This window comes from Mus musculus, chromosome 7, assembly GCF_000001635.26.
Source record: "Mus musculus strain C57BL/6J chromosome 7, GRCm38.p6 C57BL/6J".
Taxonomy (NCBI): domain Eukaryota; kingdom Metazoa; phylum Chordata; class Mammalia; order Rodentia; family Muridae; genus Mus; species Mus musculus.
Window position 1 is genome coordinate 25589633 of NC_000073.6, and position 17250 is coordinate 25606882.

Consider the following 17250-nt stretch of genomic DNA (forward strand, 5'->3'; position numbering starts at 1 on the left):
ACTGATAAGTGGATATTAGCCCAAAACCTAGGATACCCAAGATATAAGATACAATTTCCTAAACACATGAAACTCAAGAAAAATGAAGACTGAAGTGTGGACACTATGCCCCTCCTTAGAAGTGGGAACAAAACACCCTTGGAAGGAGTTACAGAGACAAAGTTTGGAGCTGAGATGAAAGGATGGACCATGTAGAGACTGCCTTATCCAGGGATCCACCCCATAATCAGCATCCAAACGCTGACACCATTGTATACACTAGCAAGATTTTATCGAAAGGACCCAGATGTAGCTGTCTCTTGTGAGACTATGCCGGGGCCTAGCAAACACAGAAGTGGATGCCCACAGTCAGCTAATGGATGGATCACAGGGCTCCCAATGGAGGAGCTAGAGAAAGTACCCAAGGAGCTAAAGGGATCTGCAACCCTATAGGTGGATCAACATTATGAACTAACCAGTACCCCGGAGCTCTTGACTCTAGCTGCATATGTATCAAAAGATGGCCTAGTCGGCCATCACTGGAAAGAGAGGCCCATTGGACACACAAACTTTATATGCCCCAGAACAGGGGAACGCCAGGGCCAAAAAGGGGGAGTGGGCGGGTAGGGGAGTGGGGGTGGGTGGGTATGGGGGACTTTTGGTATAGCATTGGAAATGTAAATGAGCCAAATACCTAATAAAAAATGGAAAGAAAAAAAAAAAAAAAGAGTGAGAGACCTGTGGGGGGGGGGGAAGAATGACTGTTTTCAGCTAGACAACTTTTACTGTTTCTAGAACTTTTCATCACTTGTTCAAAAATTCTAACCACTAATCACTAACCTGGAAACCTCTCTATGTGCCTTTCTCTGTGAACTAGCCTAGTCTTTCATATATAATAATTGGAGAGTAATTTTTTCAGGTTGTTATTGCTGCTGTATTCAAAACAATAAGGAAAGCAAATTGGGCGTACTGGCTGGTGTTGTGTGTCAACCTGACACAAGCTGGAGCTATCACAGAGAAAGGAGCTTCAGGTGAGGAAATGCCTCCATGAGATCCAGCTGTGGGGCATTTTCTCAATTAGTGATCAAGGGGGGAGGGCCTATTGTGGGTGGTGCCATCTCTGGGCTGGTAGTCTTTGGTTCTATAAGAGAGCAAGCTGAGCAAGCCAGTAAGAAATATCCCTCCATGGCCTCTGCATCAGCTCCTACTTTCTGGCCTGCTTGAGTTCCAGTCCTCACTTCCTTGGTGATGAACAGCGCTATGGAAGTGTAAGCTGAATAAACCCTTTCCTCCCCAACTTGCTTCTTGGTCATGATGTTTGTGCAGGAATAGAAACCCTGACTAAGACACCAGTCTAGAGGTCAATCATAAAGAAGGGACAAGGGAATTATGGGGCGTACACAATGGAAACTTTTTTTAGTCTCCTGTTTTGCTTTTATTCACTTTACATCCAGATCACAGCTCCCCCTCTTCCCAGTCCCACCCTTACAAATTCCTCTTCCTGTTGCCCCCACCCCTTCTCCTCAGAGAAGAGGAGTCCCCCTTGGGTACCACCCCACCTGGACATCTAGTACCAGCAGGACTAGGGCACATCCTCTCCCACTGAGGCCCATCCAGATAGTTGAAGTATGGGGGAAGGGGCTCCAATGGTGGGGAACAGAGACCAAGACAGCCCCTGCTCCACTTGTTAGGAGAACCACATGAAGACCAGGCTGCACATTTGCTACAGAAGTGTAGGGACTCTAGGCCCACCTCCTGTATGCTCCCTGGCTGGTATCTCAGGTTCTGTGAATTCCCGTGGTCCCAAGTCAGTTGACTCTGTGGGTCTTCTTGTGGTGTCCTTGACCCCTCTGACTTGCTCACTGTTATCCCCCACTCTTCCACAAGACTCTCTGGGGGCTCTGCCTGATAATTGGCTGTGGGTCTCTGCATCTGCCTCCATCTGCTGCTGGATGAAGCCTCTCGGGAGACATTTATGCTAGGTTACTGTCTGCAAGCATGGCAGAGCATCATAAGACCACAGTCACCCTGATATCTAAACCACACAAAGACTCTACAAAGAATGAAAATTTCAGACCACTTTCTCTTATGAACATTGATGCAAAAAAATACTCAATAAAACACTTGCAAACCAAATCCAGGAACACATTAAAAGTGTCATCTACCATGATCAAGTAGGCTTCATCCTAGAGATGCAGGGATGGTTCAGTGTATGAAAATCCATCACCTTAATTCACTTATAAACAAACTGAAAGAAAAAAATGACATTATCATCTCATTAGGTGTTAAAAAAAAAAAAAGCCTTTGACAAAATCCAACACCCTTTCATGTTAAAAGTTTTAGAGGGATCAGGGATACATACAAAGGCACATCCCTAAACATAATCAAAGCATTTACAGGAAGCCAATAGCCAACATCAAATTAAATGGAGAGAAATTTAAAGCAATTCTACTAAAGTCAGGGACAAAATAAGGCTGCCCAGTCTCTCCCTATCTATTTAGTACAGTACCTGAAGGTCTAGCCAGAGCAATAAGACAACTAAAGGAGATCAAGGGGATACAGATTTGAAAAGAAGAAGTCAAGGTATTGTCATTCACAATGGAATTTTTAATGATGTAGTATTTTCGTTTTATCTACACTGTTGTTCTGCCTGATTGTATGTGTGTGTGAGGGTGTCAGATCTCCTAGAACTAGAGTTATAGACAGTTATGAGCTGCCACAAGGATCCTGGGAATTGAACCCAGGTCCTTTGGAAGAGCAGCCTGTGCTCTTAGCTGCTGAGTGAACTCTCTAGCCACACAATGGAATTTTATTTAGGCATAAAGAAAAATGAAACTTGCAGGAGAATAGATGTTTTGTTAAGTATTATTCTAAACAAGTTGATCCAAATCAAAAAGACAATTACAGTATGTTCTCTCTCATTTGTGGATCCTAGCTGTTAATGTGTACATGTGTGTATGTAACTGGGCATGGATATGGATAAGGCCTAAAGAACTGTCAAGCTGACCACAAAAGGGTTAAACAAGGAATAGAAGTGAAAAACAGAATACAGGACACAGGAGCTGGGAAGGAGGTGTCTGAGTCAGGGTTTCTATTGTAACAAAGCACCATGACTAAAAAGAAAGTTGAGGAGGAAAGGCCTTATCTGGCTTACACTAATGTTTTGCTGTTCATTCTCAAAAGAAGTCAGGACAGGAACTCGAACACTACAAGAACCTGGAGGCAGGAGCTGATGCAGAGGCCATGAAGGAGTGCTGCTTACTGGCTTGCTTCTCCTGGCTTGCTCAGCCTGCTCTCTCACTGAACCCAGGGCCCACAAGTGACACCACCCTGCCTGCAGTGGGCTGGACTCTCCCAAATCAAACACTAATTAGGAAAATGCCTTACAACAGTGTCATATGGAGGCATCTTTAATCGGTGTTCTCTCTTTTTAGGCGATCTCAGTTTGTGCATCAGGTTGGCATAAGACTGGCCAGCACAGGAACTCGGAGATGAAGTTTAGAAGCCAGAGTGGTGAGAACGAGGGAGGAACAGACTCTCTGAGACAGGATGTGAGAAGGCTACCTACGGTGATGTCCAATTCTCTGCCTGTTGATTTTAAAACTAACAATCAATGTTTTAAAATTTGTATTTTTAGGACCAACTGACATGGCAATGGATTAGTCTGCCACATTTTCTGTGTACTCCTCTGCTGGTGGCACATGGATCATCTCCATGCTTTGCCTACCGCAGAGAAAGGGTCCATGAGTGTGCATAACTGATTGAGCTCCTGTTAGGTCCTGAGGCTAAGCTCACAGCAGAGCACTGGGCTCCACAATCGTCCTGCCAGGAGCTTGTTATAGTGACCTTCCCTTAACATTGTAGGGAGGTGTGTCTCTGAGTTTTCAATTCTGTCCTAGCAGAGAACTAAGAGCCCAGGATCCGTGCACAGGATCAGGGAGCCATGGTGGTAGAGACAGTATAGAGGCCCAGAGAAGGGGACAGTGCAGCCACTGGCCACCCATTTCCATCCTGCCAGCCACCAGTGCAGGGGTGCAGGGGGCAGGGAGACTGGTCCAGTGATGGCCATCTTAAGAATGCCTTGACGGATTAAAACTGATAATGTTCTGGCATGTGTATCCATTAAAGTTCAACACATTTTCAAAGGTTATAACATAGTACATGTTACAGGTATGCCTTACAATCCCACAAGTCAGATAGTTCTAGAAAGGTCTAACCATACTTTAAAGGAGATATGCATGAGCAGAGGGGAGGTTATGAGATCTCCCAGAGAGAGATTACATAATGCTTCATTTACTTTACGTTTTTAAAATATTAATGAGACAGATGGCGCAGCTGCTGAAGATTTAGACATTTTAGAAAGGAGTGCTGAATTAAATTACCCTGTATACTTTAATGATACGTTGACCTCAGAATGGTAGTCAGGAAATATGTTGCATTGGCAAAGAAGATAAGCTTTTGCTTCAAGAGGAAGCAACAATCTATGGATTCTTTCAAAGTTAATAAAGATTAGACTTGACTGTGGGAGACCTTCTGAAAATCTTGGCTCCTGACATGAAAGATGTGAAGAAAGAGACCCAGAAAAACTACAAAACAGATGACATGAAGGACAGTCCCTGGTTTTGGGAACAGCTAAGAGACCAGCTGAGACACGCATGTCTCTGGAGAAGCCAATGAATTTGTTTGACTACCTGGTTCTCATCCTTTCATCTGTCATGGCGGGCGATTTATTCTACAGCTTGATGATATGTTCAAACAGACGTAGAAGATTGACAGATGCATTTCATCTGCTCAAACATAGAGCAAAGAAATTATCATTAGCTGATAATGTGTACACTGCACATTCCATGCATGTGTTAATACAGAAATGTCCTTACAATGTTACCTATAAAAGTTTATGTGCTTTCAGAGCCAACTGAAAAGACACCACTGAAGACAAAGCATCTAGCCCCAGGGGACCCAGCCTCACAGACTGCCTCAATTGCTGTTTCCTCAAAAATTGTATCCAGGACAGTTTCAAAGTGTCCAGCCTCATACAATGTCTCTGCCAGGACTTCAGTTACATCCCACACTTTCCTATCCCACAGAGCCTGAACAGCAAAGGAGACAGCCAAGTCTCCCAAGACTTGTCCAATATCACGGTTTTCTAGGATCCCCCCCACCTCAAAAAAAAAAAACTGTCGCCCCAGACTTCAGGAAGCAATTTTAAGAACATAACACCCTCATTCCCAAGAGGTGGTTAGTGGGTTTCGGTCATTCAGTGGGTTATGGATGTGTGTAGTCATTTAGTGGGATTGGTTTCAAGTTGTTACTCGTCATTATCAAGGAGGAAACAAAGGAAACCAGGGACGTCTTTCTATCTCCCCCATCCTTCTTCCCCTCCCACTAGTGTTAGGGGGGGAAGATGAGTAAATCAGGACATAAGGGGATGAAAAAGAACAAAGAAAGGCATGTTATTGTACCTCCTTTTAGACGAGTAAAGCAAAAGCCCTCAAACACTTTAGATTGATGGGGATTTTTGTATGATGATAAAAACTTAATGCTATATTCGCTATACCATACATTGTATATGATTCAACTCTTGTGTAAGTTATATGTGAGTATGCAACTCATTTGAAAATGTAAAGTTCTAGTTTTATGAAAACTACTATTGTAAAACTGTTAATGATAATTAAGAAATGGAAGTTAATAACCATCTATAAATAATCAAGCTTATAGTCATGTTGGGGACTAATTTACTTAGTTACAGAAATAAGCCTTATTTAACTTCCTGTATGTTTTCTTTTTTTCTTTTTCTTTTTCCCCCGAGACAGGGTTTCTCTTTGTAGCCCTGGCTGTCCTGGAACTCACTCTGTAGACCAGACTGGCCTCGAACTCAGAAATCTGTCTGCCTCTGCCTCCCGAGTGCTGGGATTAAAGGCATGCGCCACCACCACCTGGCCCTGTATATGTTTTCAATGTTAAGCAGAAAGTCAATAGCTAGAAACAAGCAATATTTGTCAGTCACAAAGCAAGATACAAGAAAACTGAAATAACCCCATGTATCCTATCAGACTACCATGGATTAAAGCTGGACTTCAACAACAAGAGATACAACAGAAACCCTACACACTCATGGAAATTGAACAACTCTCCAATCAATGACCAGTGGGTCAGAAAAGAAAAAAGAAGTTAAATACCTTCCAAAATACAATGAAAATGAAGGCACAACATAACCCAAACTTATGGGACAGCATTAAAGCAGTGCTAAGAGGAAAGTTCATAGCACTAAGAGTGCCCTCATAAAGAAATTAGGCAGTCCTTGTACTAACAATTTAAAAGTGCACCTGATGCTGGGTGTGGTGGCGCACACCTTTAATCCCAGCACTTGGGAGGCAGAGGCAGGCAGATTTCTGAGTTCGAGGCCAGCCTGGTCTACAGAGTGAGTTCCAGGACAGCCAGGGCTACACAGAGAAACCCTGTCTCAAGAAAGAAAGAAAGAAAGAAAGAAAGAAAGAAAGAAAGAAAGAAAGAAAGAAAGAAAGAAAGAAAGAAAGAAAGAAAGAAAAAAGAAAGAAAGAAAGAAATGCACCTGAAAGGTCTAGAGAAAAAAGAAGCAAATGCGCTCAAGAAGAATAGATGGCAGGAAATAATCAAACTCAGGTCTGAAATCAGTCAATTAGAAACAAAGAGAAAAATACAAAGAATCAACAAAAGGAAGAGCTGGTTCTTTGAGAAAATCAACAAGATAGACAAACCCTTGGCCAAACTAATTAAAAGGCAGAGATACAGTATTCAAATCAACAAAATAAGATATGAAAAGGGAGATATAATGGACACTGAGGATTTTCAAAGAATCATTAAATCTTACTTCAAAAGCCTGTGGTCCACAAACTTTGAAAATTTAAATGAAATGGATGATTTTTCTAGACAGATACCATTTACAAAAGTTAAATCAAGATCAAGTAAACTATCTAAATAGTCCTATAACCCCTAAGGAAATAGAAGCAGTCATTAAAAGACTCCCAACTGAAAAAAAGCCACTGGCTAGATGGTTTTAGCACAGAACTCGACCATGATTTCAAAGGAGAGCTGATCCCAATACTCCTAAAACTATTCCACAAAACAGAAGCAGAAGGAACATTACCAAACTCATTCTATGAGGCCACAGCCACCTAAACCCCACAAAAACCTAACTAAGAAAGAGCGTTTCAAACCAGTTTCCCTTATGAAATGCAAAAATACTCAATAAAATACTCGTAAACCGAATGCAAGAACACACCAAAGACATCGTTCACTATGATAAAGCCAGATTCACCTCAGGGATGCAGGAGTGGTTTGATATCTGTAAATATATCAACTTAATCTACCATATAAGCAAACTGAAAGAAAGGAGAAAAAAAAAAAAAACATGATCATCTCATTGGACGCTGAAAAGCCTTTGACAAAATCCAGTATCCCTTCATGGTAAAAGTCTGGGAGAGATCAGGGATGTGGGGTGCATACATAAACACAATAAAAGCAATATACAGCAAGCCAATAATAACCAACCTCAAATTAAATGGAGAGAAACTCAAAGCAATTCCACTAAAACCAGGGACAATACAAGGCTGCCCACTCTCTCCCTGTGTTTTCAATATAGCTGAAGTTCTAGCTTCTCTTCCTATCTCTTCAGGGTAGTCCCAGCCACATCACTAAGACAACTAAAGGAGATCAAGGGGATACAGGTTAGAAAGGAAGAAGTCACAATATCACTATTTGCAGATGATATGATAGTATACATAAGCAACCCCCCCCCCAAAAAAAACCTACCAGAGAACACTCCTACAGCTGGTAATACTTCAGCAAAGTGGCTAAATATAAAATTAACTCAAAGAAATCAATAACCCTTTTTTATCCAAATGATAAATGGGCTGAGAAGATAGGGAGACAACACTTCACAACAGCCACAAATAATATAAAATATCTTGGGAGTAATCTAACCAAGTGGGTGAAAGACCTGTATGACAATAACTTCAAGTCTCTAAAGAAAGAAGTTGAGGAAGATCTCAGAGGATGGAAAGCCCTCCCATGCTCATGGATAGGTAGGATTAACAGTGCAAATGGCCATCTTGCCAAAAGCAATCTATAGATTCAATGCAATTCCCACCAAAACTCCAACACAAGCCTTTACAAACCTTGAAAGACAAATTCTCAACTTCATATGGAAAAGCAAAAAACCCAGGATAGCTAAAACAATCATGAACAATAAAACAACTGGAGGAATCACCATCCCTGACCTAAAGCTGTACTACAGAGTAATAGTAATAAAACCTGTATGCTATTGGTATAGAGACAGGTTGATAAATGGAACCAAACTGATAACCTTAAAATGAATCCACACACCTACTGACACTTGTTTTGACAAAGAAGTCAAAATCATACAATGGAAAGAAAGCATCTTCAACAAATGGTGCTTGTCTAACTGGATATCTGCACGTAGAAGAATGCAGATAGATCAACATTGATCACCTGTTGTGGATTTGGTTTTACGCTTGCACTGTGGGTTCCCAAAATGGCACCCACAGGTGAGACACTGAGGGTCTCTGCCCCCGGCTGGTTCTGATTGGTAAATAAAGTTGCCAGCAGCCAATGGGTGGGCAAGGAGATAGAGGCGAGACTTTAGGATTCGCAGGCAAGGGGACAAGGAAGAAGGAGAACTGCTCTGCCGGGGAAGATTAAGATCCAAGCTTGAGAGCTGCCAAAGGGAAAACATACACTCATTCATGTAAGGGCCAGGAAGAACAGGTCTAGAATAGCAAAGATGGATATAGATTTTAGTAAGTAATAACTCAGGTGTATCAGAGGGGAGGCATTAGCAACATGGAAGTTTGGAAGTGGTCCAGCCATTGAACTATTTAAGGCATATTAAATATAAGGCTGTGTGTGTGTGTGTGTGTGTGTGTGTGTGTGTGTGTGTGTGTGTGTGTGTGTGTGTTTCATTCAAGAATCCAGAGTATTGGGGCAAATAGCAAGGAACTCGCACTGCTGCCGCTGGGGAGAGTAGAGCAGATTAATCTACTACAGCAACAATCACCCTGCACAAAACTCAAGTATAAGTGGACCACAGACTTCAACCTGAAACCGGAAACACCAAATCTGATAGAAAAGAAAGTGGGGAATGCCTTGAACGCACTGGTACAGAAGACAACGTCCTGAACAGAACACCAAAGGCTCAGGCATTAAGATCAACAATTAGTAAATCAGACCTCATGAAATTGTAAAACTTCTGTAAGGCAAAGGACAGTTCCACCACGAGGACATTACAGTTCCATATATTGACGCACCAAACTTGGGAGCACTGACTTTCACAAAAGAAATGCTCTCTGATCTAAAGCCACAGATTGACCCAACACAATGACACCCCACTCTCACCAACAGACAAGGGTAGACATTATGCCCCATGCTCCAGAAATAAGGCTCAGACTCAAAATATATTTACAGACACCTTGGCCATACAGCTAGGCTCTTCCTTTCTTTCTTTCTTTCTTTCTTTCTTTCTTTCTTTCTTTCTTTCTTTCTTTCTCTCTCTCTCTCTCTCTCTCTCTCTCTCTCTCTCTCTCTCTCTCTCTCTCTCTCTCCCTCCCTCCCTCCCTCCCTCCCTCCCTTTCTTTCTTTCTTTCTTTCTTCCTTCCTTCCTTCCTTCCTTTCTTTCTTTCTTTCTTTCTTTCCTTCTTTTTTTTAACTAGATCATAACTTACTATAACCCATTTACTCTAATCTACATTCTACCATGAGGCTGCTTACCCATGCTCAGGTACCATGTGTCTGTCCCCTCTCATCTTTCTGGGAGAATCTCCATTACCTGGCTTTATCCAGAGTTCTTTCTGCCTCCTGGATTTCCCACCTTCTCCTCCACCTGGGTGTGTAGGTGTGTCCTAAAAAGGCTATTGTGGGTTTCAGAGAGACTTCCCAGCATCCTGTGCTGGCTGAGTGTGGCTCAAGTCTGATGGTTCGGGGTGTATCTCTAGTCACTTTCTCACTCTTTCCCCTGTGGCCACCTTATCATCTTCATGAGTTATGACCCTAACAGAAGGAATTCCTCGAAGACATGAGAAGGAGCCAGTAAGTCAAAGCGAGCTCCTGGGAGGGAGATCCAGATCTGCTGAGACAAGGATGGAAACCAGTCTGCAAAAGTAACGTAAAGCTCTGGGGAAAAGAAGTCTGAGTATTAATTGTATGTTCCAATGTCGCCCCCTCGTGTTTATTCGGAGAACTACAGCTCATGTTTGGGCGGTAGCAGGGATATTGTGACTGGGCTCCAACTGCTGTGGGCTAGCCTGACCTGAGCACAGTGGGCTCTGACCTCCAGGCTGCAGGACCATCATTCTCTGCTCCCAGATGTCCCGACTCCATCCAGTACAGGGTAAGTTCAGGTACGCTTGGAGATTTGTCCTGGGAACTCGAAGTTGAATTGGGAGGGCTATGCATCCAGAGGATGTTAACAGTGGGAGGACAGTACTGAGAAAGGTGTCTTAAAATGTAAAGTAGAACACATCAGCATGGGGTGTGGCCTGCACTGACTCTATCCATCTCTTGGCTCTAAATCCTTGGATCTCTTTCACGTGTGCGCGCGCACATACAGAGAGAGAGAGAGAGAAAACAAAAGATGTTTTGAAAGAAAAGAAGGAACCCACAAAATTAGTTGGGTGTGGTGACACATACCTATAATCCCAATACCTGGGAAGTGGGGGCCAGAGAATCACCACAAATACGGGTCCGACAGAGTCTATATGTTGAGTTCTAAGGAGACATAATGAGACCTTGTCTCAAAAGCCAAAGGTGGAGGCAAGAAGTCTGGGGATGTGCCTCAGCTGGTAGAGGGCTAGCCTAGTGTATGAAACCCTGAGCTCAGCCTCCAACATGCCATCAGGCTGGGTGTTAAAGTGGAACCTCGTGGTTTCTTTGGAAAGTCCATTATGTCAAAGAATGTTTCACTGAAGCAGACACAGGTGAAAGGCTGTTTTGCTACGGCAGAGTCAAGAAGGAACATTTCGCTGAGCAAGCACATGAAAAGACTCATGATGAAGGATTCTTTGCTAACAACACGCATGTATTGGTCTGCCTTACATGTGTTGTTGCGCTCCTGGTAATGTTAGGCAGCTTCTTGCCACTTCTGTAGACTCGGGCCGATTGGCAGAGTGATGTCGGCTGATTCAGACTCACTTGGAGTTTGGCTACGTCAGACTCACGTGCTGAGGCAAGACACGTGGTGAGGCAAGACCTGTAAAGGACACGTGATGTTTGGAAGGTGTACAAATAGGACTCAGTGGACAGTGAGAGGGGCTCACTCCCATAGCTGACTTTGCAATGCTTTTTGATCTCTGCTTTGCTGAGAGAGGCACTGCCGAGAACTTCTCCTGAAATCCCTGATGGTCCTGGTTCCTCCTGCTACCTCCTGCCGAGGCCTGGCAATTTCTGCCAGGTCATGCCACCACTGCTAATTTGAATTTGCCATCCCGAATCTACGGCACTAGAATGCTGCTATGTTCGTGAAGTGTTTGCTAGTGGATAGAGCCGCCGCTGCTGACCTGTGAACGGAATTGCAGAAGGGAATTCCTAAGAATCATTTCTACACAAGGGCACTTCCCCTGTATCATAAAAAGGTTAAACCATTTAAGAACCGTCATTAACAGTAGGCATTGGAAAATTAAAGCTGCCTTTCGTCTGGCGGCAGCCATCTGGTGAGGCAAGATGGGTGCATACAAATACATCCAAAAGCTATGGAGGCAGAAGCCGTGATGCCCTGATGCAGGTCGAGGGTCCGCTGCTGGCAACACCGCCAGCCCTCTGCACTGCACAGGGCTCCCCACCCCACCGGGCCCGAGAAAGCTCGAAGACTGGGGTACAAGGCTAAGCAAGGCTGTCATTTACAGGATTCGTGTCCGCCATGGTGGTCGCAAACGTCGGGTTCCTAAGGATGCAACTTACGGCAAGCCTGTCCACCATGGTGTTAACCGGCTGAAACTTGCCGGAAGCCTTCAGTCTGTTGCTGAGGAGAGAGCTGGGCGCCATTGTGAGGCTTTGGGAGTCCTGAATTCCTACTGGGTTGGTGAAGATTCCACATATACATTTTTTGAGGTTATCCTCATTGATCCATTCCATAAAGCTATCAGAAGAAATCCAGACACCCAGTGGATCACCAAACCAGTCCACAAGCAGAGAGATCTGCCGGCCGAAAGAGCCAGGGCCACAAGTTCCACCACGCCGTGGTGGTTCCCGCCGTGCGGCCTGGAGAAGGCGCAATACTCTTCCAGCTCCACCGTTACCGCTAATACATGTGATATTTGTAAAATTCATATCCAATAAACAATTTGGGACAGCCGTTTCTGCTTATAGGTGTTATTTGTTAAAAGTAGTCTACAGATTGTCATGAGTGTTCTGTGAAAATGTAGAAGTTAAAGTGCAATAATTGAAAATTACAGGTGATGGCACATCTTGTTTCTGGTGTACTTTCTTTGTATTATCTGCTTAAGGGACTAAATATATAGTGTTTGTGCTATGTGGTGTCCTGTGTGTAAGACCCTGTAAAGGGTAAAAGGGAGTCCTGAAACGAGTCCTGCATGTGTTGGTGCACGAGACAGAATCTACAGCTTTATGATGGCATCTTCTGGTTCGATGACGTGATGGCTTGCTTGGGAATTTGATGAGTACAAACTTTAGAGCTGGATTTTGCTTAGAAATACGTAGGAAGAGCACGTTTCAACCCTGTTTTGTGCGTAGACAAGTGAGATCAACTATAACCCACATTGTGAAAATTGAATCCAGGGTTATATTTTCAGAAGACCAGATAAACTTGTTGGAAGAGGTTTCACTTTCTGTTGGATCTACAGTATGGATTTGGGGATGGTGAAGGTTGAACACTGGATGTAGTGGGGCCTATTTAGGGCAGATTATTTCCACTAGAAGTTGTAAGCTAGTAACTGTGGTTACAAGTTAATATCAACCTAGCAAATATAATAAGTTGTGATCAAGATTGCAAACATTAAGCTTTTCCAGCAGCTGGTGTGTGCAGAGGCAGGCGGATCTCGAGTTCCAGGACTGCCTACAGTATAGAGAAATTGTCTCTATCCCAGTCCACAATAAAGAAAAACCAAAAGTGGAATTTTCTCAATTCCAGTCAATTCATCACGGGTAAGAATAGTTCATTTTGGTAGTGTGATTTCATTGTTTACAATCTACCCATAGGTAGGTGGCCGGTAACTGCCTGGATGTTCTTCACATTTGACAAAGGCTGCACCACATTTTATTTCTATCTGCCAAGCCTTGGAGTAGTTTCTCACAGTGATTCTGAGTGTGGAAGAAATAGTATTGTCCCTGAACAGCTGGCTTGGTATCAAAATCTAATTGAGGCTTTTATTAAATTGATTTCCCTTTGGAGATTTTAAAAGGATGATCTGATTTCCAGAAAATAGTAGACTCAAAGTCTTGAGACCTAAAATTCTTTTCTATTCGGCAAAACAAGTCACTGTATAGAGATTGTTCAAATCAACTAAAGTAATAAATGTCTGCTAAACAAAAAAAAAAGAGAGAGAGAGAAGAGAGAAATTAAAGCTACAGGGTGTGGTGATGTGTGCCTGTAACCCCAACACTTGGGAAATGAAGACAGGAGAGTCAGGAGCTCAGTATCACTCATAGCCACTGGCCTAGGCGACACGAGACCCTTCTTCAAACAAAACCAAACCAAAGCCACAAAGCACTGGGGTGTAGTTCAACTAGGTGAGCAAGGCTAGACCTAGGTACAGTTCCACAGCCAGTGCTTGCATGGCATGTGTGAGACCCATGGTCCCAGCACTAATACCAACATATGCACACACACACACACACACACAACCACACACACACACACACACACACACACACACACACACACACTTCAATCACACTTCCGTCCCTAGCACTGAAAGGAGAGAAAATAATTCTCTTGCTACTCTGAAGCATAAAGTAGGTACACTGGGCGTGGCTGCTTCTGGAAACTCTAGGAAAGAATCCACGCTCTCCTCTCCTGAGCTTCTGGAAGCTTCCTGCTTTCCTGTGTCACTCCAAACTTTTGAGTCCGGCATCCTGACTCCTGTTGACTCCACTGGCCATCCTTCTGATGAGACCCACCTGATTCATTACCCGGTCACCTATGATAACACCCCATCTCAAGGTCCTTAAACTGGCCAGCTGGTGTTGTCACACGCCTTTAATCCCAGCACTGGGGAGGCAGAGAGGCAGGTGGATCTCGGAGTTCAAGGCCAGCCTGATCAACAGAACCAGTTCCAGGAACGCCAGGGCACCACACACACACACACACACACACACACACACACACTGACTGCCAAGAGCCATGCAGCAGGAAAAAAAAAGCAAAAACAAACAAACAACAACAACAACAACAAAAAAAAAACAGCTTTAGAACTCATGGAATGCATTCCACCAGTTAACACAATCACAATTCACAATGGCTGTACCACGGTCATGCATGGCCCAGAGGACTACCTGTCCTGAAGACTTCATGCTACTGTGCAGTTTTGCTCTGGTTGTGGCCTTCACTTCCCTCTTAATCTAAATTGTATGGAAACTCTAAGGGGGCGTCCAGCCCCTCACTGGGTGGCATCATTGACACAGTAATAGTGCTTGATCTCTTTCAGGCATTGCTGCTGGAGCAGACTAATGATCCAATCACCACCCAGGGAAGAAATTAGAGATGTAGATTGTCAGCAGTGACCACCACCCTTAGAAAGCATTTGGAAAAATAAAATGGAGCTAGGTTAAGGTGTTTTGGATAAGCCGGGCAGTGGTGGCGAGTGCCTTTAATCCCAGCACTTGGGAGGCAGAGACAGGCGGATTTCTGAGTTGGAGGCCAGCCTGGTCTACAGAGTGAGTTCCAGGAGCCAGGGCTACACAGAGAAACCCTGACTTGGAAAAACTCAAAAAACTCAAATAAAATAAAATAAAATAAAATAAAAAGATGTTTTAGGTACTCCTCTGATGTAGAAAATTTTAGGGAATAGTTTGACATTTGGAAAGTCATTCTCTTAATAGTTAAGGTAGGGATTTTTTTAAAGTCAGGGAACAAGACAATGACTGCCATGGCTGACAGGACTCTTCCTGGTGATGGTTTCTTGTACCCACTTTTGCCCTCAGCTCTCTGATATAATTTATAACAATTTGCTGATGAGTAGATATGCATTCTGAGGATTTAAAGTAGACATACATGACTGCTTGTTCTTTATATAAAAGTTTAGATCTGTGATTCTTTTAAGATTCTTACAAGATTACTTTTAAAGATAAATAATAAAATAATTGCTACTTTTTGGTAACTGCAAATTGCTGCCTGCCGGTAAGAGAAAGTGGCTAAGCAGACTCCCTTGCTCGCTCACATTGTTAATCTGTAACAAGTTGCTTAGTTACAGTTGTACATGGGTTCTTGGGAATAATTTGTTTTTCTTTACCTGTACAACAAAATGTTTTTCATGTAAAGGTACTGGGGAACATACTGTTTTTAAATATCATTCACTAGAAGGAAAATAGGATGCAATCACATTGTAATTCTATACTGCTTGAAAGATTTTGCTGGGATATATAATAATTGCCAGGACATTTTGGTGAAGAAGGTGGCTGATTTCTGCCCTTGTCCAAAGAATCTGCCTGAGGCTACTTGAAGAGTTGTGAATTAATAGTTTTGGTGGAGAAGATTTCCAGACAGCCTAGCATTGACCATATTGATTGGTTATTAGTGGCCTCACTAATGCAGATCTGTAATGAACAGGAACAAGCTGAACAAGGAAAAACACAAAAGTACAGCTTGAGGCAGAGGCTGGTGGGTGTCTGAGTGTGAGGCCAGCCTGGTCTACAGGCAGTGAAGGAAACTCCATGAAAACCAGAGGGCTGCTGAGGCTGGATTTGAACAAGGGGTCCGTGTTCCAGCCCCAGCAAGCTGCAGAACTTGGCAGTTTTGACCAGATGGTTCTGGCTTTAGATTGAAATATACACAAAAGTGGTTGTGGAATCTCAATCCACATTAAAAGAAAGCTACTAAGGCCAGGTGTGTGTCTGGGGTGTCTCCGCATAGAGAGGCCTAGAGAGGCCATTGTGTGAAACTGTGAAGGTGACGCCTGGGTTGCCTTGGAGACTGAAAAATGTTGGAGCTGCAAGAGGTATGGGATGCCTTCCCAGGAAAGCTGTTAACAGGGAGTTGAACCAGCCTAAGAGAAAGAGCTGTGTTACATAGTCAACAAAGCAAAAACCAGTTAGAGATCTGAAAAAATGGGGAGTCCTCAGGTCCCCTAGGGCCTGGGAACTAGAACCTAGTTTCACCCTATGATTAAAATTGAATCTGAAAGTGTCTGGAGAGATGGCTCAGTGGTTAAAAGCACTGACTGCTCTTCCAGAGGTCCTGAGTTCAAATCCCACCAACCACATGGTGGCTCACAACCATCTGTAATGGGATCTGACGCCCTCTTCTGGAAAGTATGAAGACAGCTACAGTGTACTTAGATATAATAAATAAATAAATCTTTTTTTAAAATCGAGTCTGAAAACAAAATGTCAGTACTTAGGACATGTTCTTCCTCTAGTTTGTTCCCAACACCATAAATGGGAATGGTAGTGTGGTCCAAGACTTCCCACCCCATGTTTCTCTCTCTCTCTCTCTCTCCTCCCTCTCCCCCTCTCATTTTTTTTATTTTTTAAAGATTGATTGATTGATTGATTTTATATAAGTATACTGTAGCTGTCATTAGACACTCCAGAAGAGGGCATCAGATTCCATTACATGTGGTTGCTGGGTTTTGAACTCAGGACCTTCGGAAGAGCAGTCAGTGCTCTTAACGGCTGAGCCATCTCTCCATCCCTCCACTTAACTCTTTCTCATCCCTGCTACTCAGTTCTGTCTGCACCCCTGGCCAGGGCTGTCTGCTGGACCCCACAGTTTGTTTCTTTGCAATTGTATCTTTACAGTTTCTAAGAATGAAACTCTAAAGCCTTGTGCCTTTGACTGTCTGTGTTTCTACCCAGGAAGCCGGCATGTGTCTTCTTGGCTCTCTCAATACTCCTTTGTGGCTTTTAAAAAAAAATGTTGCCTTTTGTTTCCTTTTTTCAAATATATTTTTATCACTACTTTGTTTGTGGGTTCTTGGTGGGTTCCTCTTTTATCTGTCTCCTAACAATATCTTCTTGGCTCAGCCCAGCTTCTCCTGACTCTACTGTCTTCTCTCTGCTTCGTCTGTCTCCTGGACCCCATTTCTGCCTACTCCCCAATCCTAT

The 17250-nt window shown here is 43.3% G+C and overlaps 1 long non-coding RNA gene and 1 pseudogene across 1 annotated transcript; one reads left to right on the forward strand and one right to left on the reverse strand.

Annotated features, from left to right (window-relative positions):
* Window positions 1-11029: 11029 nt before the first annotated feature.
* On the reverse strand, window positions 11030-12631 carry Gm51473. Its single transcript, XR_003946731.1, has 2 exons — window positions 11929-12631; window positions 11030-11221 (listed from the first exon to the last, which is right to left on the reverse strand). It is a non-coding gene; the product is annotated as a predicted gene, 51473 (long non-coding RNA).
* Window positions 11654-13516, forward strand: Gm4607 (predicted gene 4607; annotated as a pseudogene).